This window comes from Amblyomma mixtum, chromosome 1, assembly GCF_055824585.1.
Source record: "Amblyomma mixtum isolate Tamu chromosome 1, ASM5582458v1, whole genome shotgun sequence".
NCBI classification, from domain to species: Eukaryota; Metazoa; Arthropoda; class Arachnida; order Ixodida; family Ixodidae; genus Amblyomma; species Amblyomma mixtum.
Window position 1 is genome coordinate 242331660 of NC_143012.1, and position 18974 is coordinate 242350633.

Genomic DNA, 18974 nt, shown 5'->3' on the forward strand with positions numbered 1-18974 from the left:
CTGGTTCATTAAGAAACAGGCCGGGCTCATTTCTTGAGGAACAGCATATCTTGTACGGTACATACCACAGAACTGGTGTTTATGAAGTCCTTGCTTGCTTGGCTTCAGTGACCTATTTTTATCCTGTATTATGTGAAAAGAATCTGGGCAACTGAGAGATAATGGCCCAGGCATGGGCTCGGCGGTCAAATGTCCCGGGTTGTTTGTCTTATCTTATTTTCAAGCTATGTTCAATTTCCTTGACTGATTTTGATAAATTACATGCCGTCGCACGCAGCCGCTTGCTTTTTCAACTGCTAGGCAGCAAGCATGGCATCTCTCGCTTGATTTCGCTCTTTGACATGTAATAGTCCTCACCCGGTCTTCAGCTACCTTAGCGAACATTCGCGGTGATGACAATTTCCAAAGCATAGAGAGAGGCTACCAGTTAGAACGGGTAGAAAGAGGCTGCGAGGCTGCCAAAGCATCGAAAAGCCTAGTGCGTCTCTGGTATGAATTCTGACTGATTTATTCGTACAATTCATCGTACAGTTATATAGCAAGAGTTCTCAAATTCGGAAGCATCAAAATGCCACCTGGCAGCTGCGACAAAGAAAATAAAAGACGAGCAAAAGTGTGTAAAGGATAATTTTTAGATTCATGCCATAGAATTCGGATATCGAACCGAGCTTCCTTTTATTGAAACGTTTGCCACTACACGCAACAAATCAATTCGCTATTTTGGTCCCGAAACACAGAGCGGTTGCTGATAACCTAAGGAATGCTTGATTACTGAAGCTTACGGCACCCTAACCTGCGATATAATCAGAAAATAGAAAAGATAACTTAAGTTAGACTCGAGCTAGTCAGAATGGAGTTGGAATCTAGCTAGGTTGCAGGCTGTTTTTCTCGCCCACGTGATCAGTTTATATGAGAGCGGCGATATTTGCTATAAAAACGTGAGGCCACTATGGCAGTGCAGCTAAATTACACTGATGAATGCAGTACGTATTTTACGGGACTTAGGGGATGCAGCATGGTTTCATGACGCTGGTCGTATATTATTTAAAGAGACTACTTTAAGAAGCAAAGCACAGATAGTGAAATAACTATCTCACGTGTACATTTTTAATCAAACCAAATTTAACAGGCAATAAACATCCTGTGAAACAAAATTCCTTGCATTTATTCTACAGCTCCGATTCAGTAGTCGCCCACCTGCGTTTTATAAGTTGGGTGTGTGCTTGTTAGGTCCATCTTGTGGTTCCTGAGCTTTGGGGTAAGATTTGTCGAAAATTGAAGTTTATATCGCGTGTTGCGCAAATAAACGCACGCGGTAGAATGCTTCTCCCAGCTAAACGGGTGCATTGCTCGAGCTGAAATTTCACACACAAGCGGCATTTTGTCGACAGAATTGTTTCATCCTATATTTGTTTGGGTTACTTGCCTGAATCGATCAAAAAATGTCGCATATTCGCATCGTCTGCGGCGACAGCGAAGGAAATCACGCCGTTCTGTCAGCGATCGCACCGGTGGCGCCACCTCGTTTGTTGGCCTTGAAGATTAAGCAAAGGTGAGAGGTTCGGGAAGTTTGAAGACGCTCTTTCAACTGTTTTTTTAATGTTCACTGAAAACTTAACTTGCTGAAAACTTAGTTTGGCCAAGCTAAGTTTTATGTGACCATTAAAAAACCAGTTGAAAGAGCTTGTTCAAATCTCCCGAATCCCCCTCTTATGCTGAATCTTCACGACCAACAAACGAGATGGCGCCATCGTTGCGATCGGTAACAGAGCGTCTTAATTTCCTTCGTCGTCGCCGCAGACGATGTGAATATCTGACTTATTCTGTTCGAATCAGGTAAGTACCCCAGCCAAACGTGGTATAAAACAATTCTGCCACCGAAATGCCATTTCTGAGGGAAATTTGAGCTTGAACAATGCAGCCGTTTAGCTCAGAAAAGCATTTTACGGCGTGCGTTTATTTCCACACCACGCCTTATAAAATTGGCATCAAAGCGATAAAAGTAAGTTTGGTCAAATGCTGCCAAAATTGCTGTTTGGAAATAATTCTCTTTGAAGTGAAAAAGAGAGCTTTAATATATAAATGCACATAACAAATGCATGCTGATGCATGAATTTTCAGGTAGGCTGTGTATCCCATTAGGCAAAGTAAAGCAACCACCCCTCAGCCCCAGACAGCTACTGTGCAGCGTCCTGGTTAAACACCAAACAAACTGAAAACATCGGCTCGGGCAATCCTGCCACCGGTAAAAGTAATCATAGCATACTGGACATTTTTGTGTATGAAGGCCCTGTACTTTGCTCCGTATAAAATTGCTCAAGATTGAATTGCCCACAGCCAGAGCTTTGAAGAATATGAGCTTTTGGCGCACCAAGAGCCCTACGTCGGGCGTATTTGCCAGAAGTCTGCCTCATGATGGTCAATCCGCGGAACCGATGCTTCTAGAACAGCTTCTTCAGCGTTATTCATTTCATTATCATCCTGAAAAAAGTAAAATTTTCAGATCATGAATATTGCCTTACCCTCTTAATGAACCTGCGAAACAAGCACCCGCTAACTACAAAGGTCGCTGCCGTATGTGTTGTGGTTTACCGTTTGAAGTTATGGCTATGACAGTTCTCCCCTCCAGCAGCGCTGCATCTTACTCCGATGTGCTGTTTTGTCGTCGTGCTGTATTTCCCCTGCGCTCTAATTTCGTCTTGCTCTTTTGTCGCTGTGCTGTTTTTTCGGCGTGCTGTTTTGACGAGTGCTGTTTTTCACTGTGCTATTTTGTCGTAATGCTGTTTTTTCCCTGTGCTTTTTTTTCGCTGTGCTGTTTGATGCATGCTGTTTTGTCGCTTGCTGTTCTTTCATACCGCCATTTCCTAAGATATCGTGGCCTTGTGTCGGCGGCCACTGTTGGAAAAGACTGCTTTCTCTCATACCTGCGCTGCTCTCAGAACTTAAACGATTAAGGCCTATATTTCCCTGAAACCGTCCGGCTGACGCAGTCCAGCTCTATTATGGGTGCCCTGTCGTAGTGGCTTGCAGGCTACGTGGGGATGTACCCCCTCTTTCCACACGCAGAGGCGAAACGCCGCCGCTGTCGCCGCAGTATATGGAGTCGGCACGGCGCCTTCGTGAGGATCGCGACTTTGTTGTCAGCTCACGCATCTCGCATCCACTGGACCATGCTTGCTCGTAAGACGATTACAACAACGTACGCTTAAGAGCAAATAGCCTGCTCGCAACGTACAACAGAAGCGGGAATCTCCCTGCGGGGACATCCTTTCGCTGAATTTTTTCGTGTTAAGGAGAAGCTCTCGAGGCAACGCGGGCCCTTCTATATTTCTTGCGAAGCACAGGGTAAGGCTCACTTTTGTGCTTAGCTGCTCTACTGATGCTGCACATACCGGGTAAATTTTTTTAATGCCGAAAGATTTCCATTTTGAAAACTTCGGTATATGCAGGTGGATTGTACAGCAAGGCGGATATTATACGAATAGCATGTCTAAATACTGAGAGGATTGATTAAATGCAATTATATGTTCAACTTTTTATCACAGACTTGACGAAACATGTATATATTGTAAAACTGATGGTGTTAAACATTGGTCGTAAGTCCAGTTTTTATTTTCTGAACGGGGAATACGTTCCGAAATAGGAAACGTCTAGAATAGGCATATTGAAGCCCATTCAGTTCGCTTTCCGACCTTCTTTAAAAATTAAATTCTGGCTATGTGTGGTGTTCCCGCCAACATTACGTTTACTTCTTCTACATCATGAAAGAAATAAACTGCGTCTGTACTTGAAGTACAGGACACGCTAGTGCCGCCATTTTGCTAATATTGTATGCTCCTGATATATTAAGGTATCGCCTGAGTCTCAAAGCTTCTTAGGCTATGACGGAGGCCGTTGTCGAGGGCTGCGGATATTTCAGACCACCTAGAGTTCTTTAGCGTGTACTGAGACCGCACAGTACATCGCAAAGCATTTCGCCCTAATCGAAATGCGACAACCACGGCCGAGATCAACTCTGAGTCTTTAGAGTCAGCTTCAGTGCACCATATATCCACTGAGCCGAATGTGTTCAGTTTATATTTGGTCTTCAACGCACTCTTTCAAGCCTACTAGTTTGCCTTGCTCGCATGGATGCGTCCAAAGTTGGTAGAGATGTTGTTATTCAGAAGGACGAGCCGAGAAGAAAATGCAATGGCCTGAACAAAGAATATACTGAAAACGAAGAGCCAGCGACACCTTTCATCTTTGACTATTCGCAAAATCTTGCGCGTCTTTCATCACTCTCCGCGACTCGCTAGTACGTACCTATCCAGGGTGCTCGGGATATCTCTACTAATTAGGGCGAAGAGTATGTGGACAGTAAAAAACATCCACGCGTGTTTTACTGGCACGCTTAGGAAACTGGAAACAAAGCGATCGCCATTGCAGATTCCGAAAAGCGGCTGTGGGCAGGGCGCGACCTTAGCTAACAATTATATTTTGATTTGCTCACCCCGAAGGCTCAGAAAAGAAAAAATCGTCGTTCCAGTGTGTCCCTTCACTTTGTTTTTGCACAGGTCTGTAGGTACTGCTCAAGAAGTTGTTGCGGGATGTGTTTGTGTAGAACGCAAGTCGGCATCAACGCGATAAAGCAACCCTTTCGACTGAAATTCCAGCAGTCATCACAGACCTACTGCAGGCATCAGAAGTTTACGCATGCTAGTGTGCAGGAAAAAAATTATTTCCCCACAGACAGCAAGCGAATCGCATGAATTGTATTAATGTATGGGTGGACATCTATGCTCCGTCCGCAAGTAACATAAGCTGGCTAGAGCTGTGCAACGCTGCGCTGCCGAATGTTTTTTTCTTCCCAGAGGTCGCACAGCCCGCTAAATTTTGATGCCGATAATATGTACATGATCCATCCGCATGTGTCAATACCAAGAACAGTAGGTTGCGAGGCAGGGCTCAACTAAATTTTGTTCCCAGGCGCAGGTGTCCGTAAACGTTGCCTCCAGACTCTTCATCGCCATCATCATCATCATCATCAGCCTGACTACGCCCACTGCAGGGCAAAAACCTCTCCCATGTCTCTCCAATTAACCCTGTTCTGCACCAGCCGCGGCCACCATGTTCCCGCAAATTTCTTAATCTCATCCGCCCACCTAATTTTCTCTTAAATGCTTGTGAACCTGACATGTGAGCCAAGTCTGACTACGACATCCCCCAAGGTGCACACTTGATCCCCGTATCCTGCCTAGAATTACATAGTACTGCGATGCTCGAAGACACAAGCACAGGCCAACAAGGGACGACCTCCTGACAGTTGATATCATCCTTGCCTTTCGCGCTTGCGAGTAAAAGAGAAGTCTCTCCAATCGGAGCTAGGGATGCGGACCAACTACTCCAGGTCCTCATCGCCCGGCTTTTTTCCCACCACATGCTTTAAGCAAGATGGTCACCCCAAAACAGTGCAGGAAAAGCACACGTGAGAGCAGCCTTCCCGAGACATCTCGAGGTGATCAGGAACGTTTGAGTACACGGTCCCTTTACTCTCTTGGAAAGCTTCGGTAGTTGCAATGCCGGGTAAATATTATACTTATCTGGAAACCAATTTAAGGGCCACCTAACATAGGAAAGTCGCTTTTTGTGGGTGGTGCAAAGCGAAACATACGAAAGACAAAAGTAGAGGACAACACGGACGAGCGCCGCCTTTTATCTGTTTTGCGATGCTCCACGAAGAATGGACGACTATTACCAATTCGCTCAGCTATCCATCCTTCTATAGAAGAGTCGCCTTCCATCAGCAACGTCAAAGCTGCCCCGAAGGGTTCGAAACTCTAAAATAAAAATATAGGTACTGTGTGACAGATTTACTTACGCTAGCTAGCCGGGAACAAATTAGTGGTTAAGGATGTCTTCTAGTTTCAGCAGTTAGAGCAGCAGTGATTTAACTATGGAAACTTGTCTTATGTAAACAAACTATTCGCCATTTTTCATTTCGAACGTAAGCTTCAGCTACACCAAATGCACCAAAAAGTTATTCTTTCGGTTCGCTGAGGCTGAGTCAGAAGCGCAATGATTTCAAACCTCTACGCACCACAAGCAAATTTTATAATACAGAACCAAGGGCAAGAAGCGTTCATCAAAGAAGGTGGACAATATGAACAGGACACGAAAAACTAGCAGCGCGAAGTTTCCGTTAAAAGCCAGACTGAAAATGCACACTCTTGCCTCGAAATTCTGAGCATTTGAGTTTTCACGCTGATTTCTTCCAGTTCCACCTTCACGTAAGTAACGACGAGCAGAAACATACGGCGCTTTAATAAGAAATGTAATAACTATATTTCAACCTCGTTTTTTAGAAACCAACACTTTTAGTGCCAGTTTTCTGCACCATGAGTTCTGCACATAGCGCAATGGGAGTATCCATTATTTTGATGGCGTGATCTCCGGCCCCAGCCGCTACATGGAGAAATTTTGATGGCTCCTGGCAACATGAATAGAGAAACACATCACTTTCAATAGTAGATAATTTTGAAGATAGTGATGTATTAAGTAGAGGAGAAAGATGACCAGAGCTCGTCAGCCTACAGCCTATAGATAGAACTGTTCATCTCAGGCTATATTGTATTCAATTAAAAATAAAATGAATACTGCTTTCATGTTAGCTAACAGTTCGCAAAGCAGCCTATGCCAAACGTGTGGCGATTGCCACCAGTCCTCAAAATAAGAGGAAGTGAATAGCAAGAAATAAGAACATAAATATTGGTAAGCACGAAAGCAAGAAACTCTGAGCGCAAAAAAGTCACAACCAGTTATCGCTCACGTCCTATGCCGTCGGAGCGTTCATATCTTCCGCCTCGTGAGGCCTGAATACCCGTTTATCCCGGGCGCTGAATCGATTCCGATGATTGAAAAGAGTCGCGCAGGACACAGCGCGATGATTGGCCTGCCAATCCAAATTCTGCCACTGACGTGTCACCAGCGTCCTCTTTCTTCTATGTTTTGGTAAGTAATGCTGGAGCTGGGTGTCTCGGCGACATTGCTTCACTATGTGCCAAAACTTCCCGCCATCGACGCTCAGAAACACCGCCCATCTGACGCTTAAATTCTCCGTTCTCTAGAAATGGCAGCACCACAGGCTACTTGAGTTTCTGGACAGAAAGTCCACAGAACATAACTTATTACATAACATACAACACAACTGGTCAAATTTTTACAGGAAATTCCCAACGTGGAGTAGATTTGCAATAAAGGAGTAATTACTCATTCACATCCCCCCAAGGGCCGCCATACGGCTACAAGAGAAAGCTGTACAGCTTTCTCAGAAACTTCGCAGTTAAAAAACAATTTTTTTCTGGTCACGGGAGCAGGACAACAAAACATAACACGACGTGACATAACAAGACACAGAGCAACTGAACATTAGGCAGCATAAAACACTGTGTAACGTAAACTCGAGGGTATGAGAGAAAACCGTTTGGCTGGGGATGGACAAGAAGCTGAAGGGCAACGGCGTCCAGAGAATATTCATCTAAGAATATTCCTGTATTGAACAAAGCCCACATGCGGGATCCTAAATGTCAGGAACTTTTCTTCTTTGGTAGGCGTTCCTCTTCAACATCATACTATAACGTCGTCTCGAAAAGTTCAGCACCATGTCTGGCACACGCACGCGCAGCTTATCTTTCACCTGTCATGCAGCCAGGGTTGTTGGTGAGTCAGACGCCACTAGTTCTTCCTCGAGTGAAACAAGATGAAACTGGTTTTAAAAATACAGGGCTCATTGAAACACCGAGCTATTGTTAATCGAATTTTCAATCCAGCCGTCAACTCTCGACTAACTTTTGTGCGGAACATATACGCGAAAAAACAGCGAACTGCGCTTTGCTTTTCTATAACCATGCTTTGCGGCGTAGGGGGCGCGGGGCAAAGGCATACCCAGAAATTCTTCACAAAAGCATTTTTCTACGGGAAAGAGCTTATGGACGCAATATTTGTCAGATATTCTAAGTCCGCACTACAGCAATCAATATATCCGCAGATCTTTCCTCGGCAGGTTTGCATTTTATTGTAATCAACGTTTTTGCTATCATCAGAAACGTTCCCCACTGGTTTTCTATTGAAGTCTCACCTATTCGATGCGAGCGACGGAAAAAAAATGAACTATCGCCTTCATTGTTTCCATAAAATTTCCTTAATATATTTAATATTCAAAATTCTTGTCCTAAAATGCTTTACTTGGGAGTCGGGATGAACGAATGAAGAGGCCCTTTTAAGTAAGGGAATGTGCGTCAAGCCGTTGCGTATTCGCAGGCTGACGAAAACTGCACTCGTTTTTAAAAGTGCTCATTTAGCGCGAACTTTCCTCTTTAAAGTGTACTCTCGCGTACACTCTCGCGTAAATTACTCACTTTGATTGTTTCCCAGTGAACGTTCCGCGTCGTGCGGGTTTGAAAATTCACACACTAACACACAAAACCGAGCATCTGGAACGCGTTTTGCGATGGTGCGTAGACAGGAGCATTTAGGTATCCGTGGTTACTGCACGTGACTACATTTAAAGGAAGGCATTGACGATCGTCATGCGATGCTTGGGTGCGGTTTCGCACCTGATATAAGTGCGGAAAGATTGTGAGCAGTAAGCAAAAGCGGCTGGCAGAATTAATCGCTGCCACCAGCGTGAACGCCTTTATTCCTTGGAGCGCGTTCTTCAAACGGCAACGCTCTGGATAGCGCTATGAAAACAGCTTAGAGAAGTTCGTGCATGCTTAATTGCCATAAACCATGATAGTTCACAGCACGAAAGGGGGAAGGGGGAAGGTGGGCACTCAGCTTAAAGGTATGGAAAACATCCTCTCGTGTTCTTGCTCTTCACCACAATTGTGGCAGTTTCCTGAAGTGCCTGATTCGGAAGACAGCGTTTAGTATTGGAATGAGCCATCCAAGCGGAATCTTGAACATGATGGAAAAGAACCTTACGAGATGGGTCCCCAAATGTTGTAGATATGAATCATTCACGTTTGGAGCAGGTGAAAGTTGCAAGTAATTAAAGCTGAAAAGTCACTGTTCCTTACCGTCTTACTGTTGTTTTCGTGTCGAAAGTATTTCTTTGCTGAGTAGTGCCGTAAGAAACCAGTCCTATAAGAGAGGCAAATATTTAAAAACTACGGCCTCAATTTTGGTCAACTAGAAATGCCATCAAGACACAGCTCTGACTTTAAGACCCAAAGGCTTGAGCCCCAGAGTGTACACGAGTTCGGGTCACCATTTAGGCCTTTTTTTCCCGGATCCCCCCAGCCGAATTTTTCCGAATAGGTTTAGCTTAAAATTCTATATTCTGGAATGCTTATTGCTATGTACGACTCTTACGTTCCATTTCAGCTGAGCGTTTCGTATATTCTGAGTGGAAAGCCTGGATTGTACTCAATAAATAAGATATACTTGTTTCTTGATGTCTAGGTATAAAAAAATTGGAGTCCAAAAACACGACAGAGTTTGTCAAAACACGCCAAAAAATTTTGTTGTTCTGTCGTAATGACATATTTCCTGTTGTTTTGTGGTATTTTTTTGGTAGTGTAGTTTCTTTTGGGGTACTTTCCTGTCGTCTGTTGTTTTGTAATACTGCAGAAAATTATATTTTTACTACAAAACTTTCCTTTGTTGCTGCAAGGTTTTGTTCAATATCATGACAGAAAATGTGTTGTAAGGAGAGAAATTTTTTTTGCGTTTTTCGACTGGAATAAGGTGAATATTTTGCAGATTTATACTTTGTTTTGCCCAAGTCTAGCAGTTTGTGCCCAAAAACATTCGCTATGCTGTTCCCTGCTTTGTCTTTTACCTGGCCCGCTGAAATGCTTGAAGATCCTTGGACGACTGTAACAGCAACCGTCGAGTTTAAATCATGCAAGGTCCTGTTTTGTTTATTAAAGGGTGTCGTGCATGTCCGACTGGATATTAGTTTTCCAAGCACTCTTCAGTTTCAACTGAGGATTACCTCTCTGCCCGTATACGTTCTCCTCCCCCCTCCCAATATCTTTAACACACTGCAGAGGAGCAAGCCGAATCCTTCTTACAGTTACCGGGCCTTACTTTTTTCGCCCCTCTTTCTCTTTCTAAATAGCTCGATCAATGCTGACAATTTTTGCCCCTAGGTGAAGGCAGTTCTTGGTTCGCATATTTTTCGGAAGATATCTAAAAATTTCGCTCCATGACTGCAGTATAAACTTTGCCTGTCTTCATCTGTTCCAGTTCTGGCCCATTGTGGCCAGAACTGGGTGCCGCATTTGTAACCCATTGTTCAACAGAAAAAAAATTGTCTCCCTTTTTATATTTCATGCATTTTACGCAGTTTATTTCCTTCATATTGAGTTTATTATTTTCACCGATTAATTTCAGGGAATATTCAGATATTGTATTCACTTTTTGCGCACGTGTCTAAGACGTGCTCTGGGTACACAACTACACAATGAAAGTGAAATGCTGCGGAATTGGGAATTTCAAGTTTGCGCCCCATTTTGCACTACACCTAAGCTCGTTTTCGAAGCCTCCGCCATGTGCGATATTCCTAGAGGCCTTGCGTGCTAGAGCCCAGGGGAGCGCGGAAGTACGCTTAGAATTGGCGTGAAAAAACAAGCAGAAATGTTCATAAAAAAACTGGAGTTCACTCACAGGTTACTTTGGATAAAATATGCACTCAGATAAAAAAAATTATCCAGAGAGCTGAAAATAAAAGGAACTGCTAGAAGGGAATTGCAATGGGGTGGCGTGTTTTCTTCGGCAATAAATGCGGCAGAATGGCAAATTAGGCTCTTCGAATCAACGGCACGCCCCTGCCTTCAACAGACCAATGTTTAGAAACTGCGATTCCATAAACAAAAACCGCATGTGAATGCCAAATATCGAACCGCAAAATTTCCATTCTCCAGCCTCTAAGTAAGCGCCTTTTACTTGCCGCAGTTCGCTCTGCGTGAGTGAAGCAAAATTTTTCATCGCAAATCTGCCAGTATTTCGTTACCTGGGTCGTATGTGACCAAATATTTCATTTTTTAAGAGACACGTAAAGCCTTAAGTTTTCCATAATCAAGAATAAAACAAATTTTCAGCGCGTGCTTATTTAGAACCGTGCAGAAACGTTCAGGGGAAGTTTTTAAACCTTTCCGTTAGCCTTTGTCGCCTTCCATGTGTTCTGTTTATCAAATTTCATTTTAGCCCTCTTTTTTTTTCTTCTTTCTTTCGCTTTCACTCTTGCACACTAAGGGTTTCCTATTCGCATTTGTGAAATTAAACGCTAACATATGCGGCAGGCTAAGGTCCTTCCTTGCTTTGCCAAGCACTTTGTTCCTTTCACTGCCGCCAACAAGTGATGCGTGAAGAAACGTTATTTCGCCGCAGCTCGCACGATAAGGTGCAAACAATGAGAGTGTCTCGAAAATGATAGAGAAAATAAATTTAGTAAGCTAGAAACGAGCAGAACCTGCTGTCTCATAACAAGAAAACGAGAAAAAAAGTGAAGTGGCGTGACTTAACGCATCAAAAGGAAGAAAAACTAAGCCATGTTGAGTTCCCAGGGAAATAAGGCATTTCCTGGGTGGAGTAGGAGTTGAAAAGGGCACGAAGGAAGTTCGAGACAGCCGGAAATTCAAATGAACCTTAGTGTCTAGAATTCTACGTGGCAGGTCTCCTGAAGAAGGCGTCATAAATCGCGTCGCGTGAAGGACAATAAAAGTGGGCAGCATAGCGACCAGCGAGTTAGTCTATAATTCACCCAATTTAGGTTTCTCAGGAAAAGTGAAAAAAAATGGCAATCGTGCAACGGCGAATAAAGAAGTGGGTGGTCCTTGTTGGCAGTACCAAGGAGTTCGTTCTTCTTGGAGTTCGTAGGTTCTTGTTGGCACTACCTATAATGTATAGGCTCTTATTATCCCAACACTGCACTGAAAAAATAAACTCGTCTAAGGATCCAGGAAACGGGCATGCCATAAAAAGAGTATTTCATTCGGTGTTTGTTCTCTCATACTCACGAAAGGAAAAGGAACGCGGAAAAAAGTCGCTAGGAAAATTCATAGTGTATATGGCATCCGAATAAGTAAGCTGATTTTAATTTGCAAAAGACCTTTTGTTATGAGCCAGCTGCATGCGGTTGCCGACAACTTAGGATATCAGCGGAATTCTTATTCTATAAGCGGAATTCTTAGTCTAATTTTCTTAAACTTAATGCTACCAAAAACAAAGCAATATTATTTCGAGCCCGAAATAAGATTTTTAAGATGAACAGCGCACTACAATATCAAGGCCAACCTATCGAACTTGTCGAACAACATAAAATTCTAGGCGTAACGTTTCACAGCGATTTGAGCTGGAACATATCAGTCACATCTGTAAGAAACTTTCTGCCGTTGCTGGCGCGCTATCCCGCTGTCGAATGTTACTTCCTGTAAAAGCTAGGGTTCAAGTATATTATGGCTTATTTTTCTCTCAAATAAACTATTGCAACCTAGTTTGGGCTACCACAACACAAACCAACATAAACAAAATCAGTGTCCTTAAAAAGAAAATTATGCGCCACATAGCAAATATTGATCCTGGCTTGACCACCGTCGATAGTTTTGCTGACTACAATATTATCCGAATTCATCACTTTTATGAGTATCGCATCTTGAAGTCATTTCTCTTTTCCACAAAAGAGTTCCAATCTTTTTTTAAACGTGTATCTTCATTGACATGCCACGAACACAATCCCCGCCGTGGTGGCTGAGTGGTTATGGTGCTCGGCTGCTGGCCCGAAAGACGCGGGTTCGATCCCGGCCGCGGCGGCTGAATTTCTTTGGAGGAGAAATTCTAGAGGCCCGTGTACTGTGCGATGTCAGTGCACGTTAAAGAACCCCAGGTGGTCGAAATTTCCGGCAACTACGGCGTCTCTCATAGCCTTAGTCGCTTTGGGACGTTAAACCCCATAAACCAACCAACCAACCAACGAACACAATGTTGCTACCCGTAACACCGACCCTTGGCTCGTTCCTCATTTTCGCACCAATTATTTTCGCACCGTGTCATCCTCGTCGTAGTTGTCCTCGTAGTTCTGGTCGTAGTTCTCTTCGTAGTTCTCGTCGTAGTTTTTGTCGTAGTTGAGGCATGGTCTTGCGTTTTCGCCGATGGAGAATCTTAGTTCTTGCGCTCAGAACCAACCTCACCTACAGAGGCTGCTTTATTCGGTTTAATCGTCGGGGGCTTGGGGAGCGTCCACGCACTGCGTAGCCTCGGCTAGGATATACAAAGCGCGGTGACGATGGCGACGGGGAACGTGATAGGCGGCTCGGCGATAGGTGTTCTTCCCGACGCAAAACCCCTCAATTTCGGCTGGTCTCTGGCCGGGTCGGGGTCGTGGGGCGTCGTAAGAGAACCCTCGGATGCCCATTGTCCTGTATGGGCAGTACCGGAGAATGTGACCGGCTTCGCCGCAGTGGAAGCATAGTGGGCGGCGCTCGTCGGGAATTCTCCACTCGTTGCATTTCCTCGGCTGTGTGCGACGCTCGGAGTACGGGCGGGTTGGCGCGAGAGGGCGGCGGTCCAACGCAGCTGGCTGAGGGCGATAGGGTCTTGGGTCCCGTCCTCGAGGTGCAGGACGGCGCCCTGCTGCGGCGTAAGTCATGGCGGGGTGACAGTTAAATTAATGATCGGTAGCTCGGGAAGATCAGCATGGACCGCACAAGGCCCATACCTGGATGCAGGTGCCATCCAAGGTCAGTGGCGCATCGCTTAACAGTTGCATCACTGCGCCGGGAGGGGTTTGAGAACTCACAGGGATATTTAATTGTAAACAAGGAAACGCATATACGAAAACTGACTCATTGCGCTATCGCTTCATTCATTTAAGGCAGAGCATGACACCTTCAACTGTTTGCCTCTTTTATTCTATCTATGAGGCTAGACAAACGCTTTCATATTTTGGCGTTCTTTGAATTAGATCTTTAGTCTCTTAGAAAAGCTTGGCTCTATATTGTCTAGCTACAGTGTACCATACCTATATTTTTCCGATTACGATTCATTGCTTTGGAAATGAGTTCGTCGACCTAGCTTATACAAATTTTACTCGTGGTTTATAACTGGTAAGCACGAAATTTTGTGCGAAAGCGCAGTTTTTTTGGAGGTGGTCACCACCGCCACGTACATACATGAAGGCACGACTCAGGTGTCGACTGATTGAGGAAGCCAGTTATGCGTTTCTTCAACTTTTCATCGTCAATGCGAATTTACTCCATATAAGCCTACGGCCAATGCTCTGCTGCCGCTTTTCTACAGCAATATCGCCAACACTAACGCGCATTGCTCTAGTACGCTTCTGCCACAACGCTGTCGTCGCCAACGCATGCAGCGCATGTCTCTGTCGCTAACGCCGCATAGCTATATAACGCCACATAACCACATAGTGAATATAAGTTCGATAGTAGCATCAGATGAAGAAAAAAGGAATGTGCAACGCACAGCGCGAGAGTGTAGTGTATTGGCGCTTAAAACGAGGCGAGATCGGCTGCGCCGAGAGCGTAGCGTTCACGTGCAGTGGCCAGCAAAACTAACCCCAGTAGCACAAAGTAGGGTACGAAATGGGCGCCCTGTGGGTCCGATGTGGGCACTGCCGACGAGCCCCTGTGAGCTCAATGTTGGTTCGGTAACGAGGGCTTACAAGGACCTCAAGTGCGCTGCCCACAAACATCCGCATCGGTCACATTTCGGACAGATGTAGCAGCCTGTGCGCGGCTGACTTCATTTCGCCTGCATTGCACAACGGAGGCAGCCCACCCAGTTCCCCCATTCGTCGTACTTCGAACAGACGTGGGCAGCCCTGGGCGACGAGAAATTGATTATAGCTGAAAGGGACCGATGCGGGTTCTACAGGGGCAAGTACAATTTTTGTTTACCCACATTTTATGTGGGTACCAATGTGAGTAGTTTGGGGGAACCCCCAGACGAAGCTTCTTCCATCGAAACCCCAGACCCCAACAATAAACACCATTTTTTATTATTTTACATACTAGCCAGTTCCAAGCAGCCCAAAACACCTGTGCATGCGGTCTATGTGGGCTGCCCACACCGACTCCATGCTGGCCATACCGCAGGAGGCTCATGTGTCTATGTTTTGAAACGTAATGATTTCGATAGTCGCAGGTAGTCCAGCGCAATGGTGTAAGTTGGCACAGTTGTTGCTGAGTATGTGTGGGTCATTTTTCGCATTTTGCGTGAGTGTAAGAATTTTGGGCTCGAGTGAAGAGGATCAGAGTTTTTGTAAATATAGTCCATAAGAACAGGTTATGGAGACGTATAGTACAATTTTGCAAAATGAAAGAAGGCATGCATGATAGCATATAGGCACGTCAATGTGTGGAGCCCTACGACGGCCAAGGTGAGACCGACTGCGTCAATTCCCGGCAGCCCCATTTTGGGATGCCGCTTTTTCTACTACATAGGGCCCGAATTCATGTTCACCAGCCCTCATAAACTGACGAGAGCTACGTGGGTAGCGTGCGGACAAGCGCCTTTTCCAGTTTCACCCTGACCCGTGTGGGACCAGCAGCGGTTTTGTGTGGGCAGCCCCTATTGCGATTGAAGAGGTTTTTCCTGAATACGGATTGATTTATCTGGCACCTGCCCTCAAATAAACCGACAAGGGACAGATGCGGGACCCACAGCAGTTTAGTGCGGGGAACTCCATTTTGTCCTGAAGTGGTTATTCTCACAAAGAGCCTATTACTGTTATGCTGCATCCGCCCTGAAGTGCCCTACAAGGAACCGATGTGGGCTCTGGTCTGAGTTAGGCCTAGCAAAGCCGATATGTGACCCATGTAGCATTAACTGCGGTACGCCCGATTTGGGCTTGCCCACTGGCGCCCCATCGGGGGCCGACGTAGTTATTAGAGCGTTTTCCCCAGCCCCACTTGCCTGAGGGGACCCACAGCCTGCAGTTATTGTTGGAGATGGGGAAGAAGACACATCGTGGCTGGTGCAGCTCCCGTTGTCATGAGTACCAGGAAGGCGTGCCGCCAGATACCTGCGGCCACTGCAAACATCCGTAGAGCAGCATTAGAGCTGTTGTTTATCATGCCCGTACCACGTGGTGACCGAGTGTTTTATACGTTTGGGGAACGTGGCGACAGGGCACAACCTAAAAGTACACCATTCGCTTGGGTCATGCGAACCACTTGTTAATAACAAACAATGTAGCGTTAAGAGCGCAAAAGATGAAAAAAGTTCCGCAAACCGCATAAGAAATCAAGCAGCTGTTTTACTTCATGCCTCTGCGGACTGCATTTTCGAGTCTCCTATTAGTATGGGCAAGATAAGGGCATTACTGAAGTTCTGCAGTGCAGCGAAATCTCTTCATACGATTGGCAAACATCAGTCTTCTCCGGTCTTTTCATCTATTTGTCTCATGCCTAGTTTCTTTCCTAAGCCAACGTGGTGTTCTAGCGGCCGCTTTTATTCACCTTTCTTTTCATCGTTTTTAAGGGTGTACAGATTGAGGGAACGGCAATAAACGTCTCTGCTGTCCGCCAGACCGCCAGCCTCGTGCCTCAAACCCGGGCTCCGGTCGTTGTCGTTTCCGCTTGCTTTTTCTACGCAGCCAAGAAAGAAGTGGAAAGTGGTGTCGCGCAGCAAATTCCCCTTTTACGTCTCCAACAAAATGCCTATAGGGCAAAACATGGTGGCCGCAGGGAGCGCTAAGCCGGTAAAAACAAAAGGCTCCATGCGAGTGACGTAAAGTGTCCATTGCGGTTGGCATGGGCTCAGATTTATAGGTTGGCATCTTCACGCCGTCGTCCTGAGGCGCAATGCCAAGATTACGACCGCACCTGTCGCCACAAACTCCACGCTCGCAGAGCTGGCAGGCTCCAAGGAGGATTTCACCGAAAATCTATGGGAGGGCGGACTGAGCCTCTGAATTGCGGAAACGCTTGCTTTCACGTGTTTATTCAGAATAGGAAAATATGTTCGAGATACATAAACCCAACTGTTTGGCGAAGCTAACGTTCGTAAAAACCATTTAGTAGACCATGGAAAGATAACGTTCAGGGACAGGCCTTTAAAAGGAAGAGAAAAAAAACAGCCCAACAAGCAAGACATGATTACGCCACTACCGCCTTTGCAACCCCGCGAGGAATGTAACGCGCACTTAATTTCCAATATGTTCAAGAAGCTTCGTCATCAGAATCAACATCAACCACTTTTGCCAAGTAGAGTCCGCTGCGATAAAACGACTTCTCCCAGAGCAATCCAGTCTTTCCTGCCCTCCACCGATCACGCGCTCATGATTTCTACAATCCCTGTAGCTTGTCGCACCACTTAATTTTCGTTCGCCTTCAATTACGTTTTGATTCTCTTGGAATCCGGTCCTTTTCCTCTGAAAGAATATCTATTATCATCTATGCGCATGAGTTGTACCACCTATGCTCATTTTAAAGCGCTGGCTCTAAAATTCACAGTGGAAACGATTCGCGCCCTGAGTCTGTCGCCAGAAAAATGGTGCCAAGGTTTCATGCGGGCTTAGCGCATGGTTCGTGTCCTGCAGCGCATGGATGTTGAGCTTGATGATATTGATTTTGATATTATGGCAGAGAAAATGCACCAAGGCAGCTAACAAGTCGGGAACATTGCCATGAACGCGAGCTCATATTCGGGGCAACGTTCCCGAAGTTGCTGCGAGCGTGACCCGAGCCGCTCGTGGCTGGACCAGCGAGAAGCGGCCCAGGTGGGACAGAAGGTCACGAGGCACGTGCCACACTATGTGATGAATGTTCCTCGCTGAGCTTTAGGGTCACACGCTTTATGAATGCCAAGCCATAAGCCTAAATAGTTTGAGGCACGCGTGAGCGTCATGGTGTTTTTGAATTCTACATACTCATATGGCTATCACTCATGACCAACTACAAATCTCCAATTGTAAGCACATACGTAACTGTTATAGTTAGGGAATAATGATTATACATGAACGAACAAGATAATTAGCTAATATGAATCTCTACTTTGCTGACGTCCCCTGCCACTAACATAACTGTGCTTTAAAAGCTACCTTATTAGCTGAAAGTGCCTGTCTTTAAAAATTTCTGGCTAGCGTTGGTTAAACACTGTGTATGTAGAAAAGGCGGAAATGTGCTCCTCTCCGGACTTGACATACATCGCTGCGATCGAGAGTGCAATCGCAATGTAAAGGAGGACTCCGACCAGCCAGTCATATCCTGCACCCCTTGCAAAGATCTTGTGTTTTAAAAGATCTTGTGTGTTTTTTTTAATTTCCTAGCGCTGTCCCCTCTGTTGAGGTTGTGGACGTTCCGGTAGAGCGACCGAGTGCCTAGGCAGTCGGCTCGACATCGACACAAGGTCGGCGCAGCCGAAGAAAGTCGACGTCGGTGCAAGGAAGAAGGGTTTCATGCACAACATTTGCATTGCAGTGCAAAGGTTCGAAAAGGAGGCTAATAGTGCAATGGCTTATCAAGATGGGCTGGCTGGAACAACGGAGACCGGATCACTGAATCTCACTTTCTGCTCTCCCCTACTCCGGGCCCACTTTTTTGACCGACGGTTGCTTGACCCGCTGCGCTCATTAGAGGCAGGCCTCGTCAGCCAGGGCAAGTTTGGACGAATCGCCACCGGGTACAGGGCAGGAGGCGAGCTTGGCTCTGCATTTAATGCTGCAAATTTCCTAGCTTTCTCTGAGTAGGCTGGAAGTACTGCTACCTACTTGAAATAAACGCCAAAAAACACAGCGCTCACTGCATTACTTTGAAAACTGCTCAGAATTACATGTGTTAAAGACACTGCGGCTGAAATGATTTAATGCAGACCGGATGCTTGCCAAAGCATTTCTACTGAGATGGAAGAGAACTGTAATATATTTTAGCCTTTCCATTTTCTTGAAGTTTGCATACACGTCTAGAGACGGACGGGCATCAGAGGAAATGCTCGAGGTCCATGCCCTGCTCTTATGCCTTTCCAAGGTG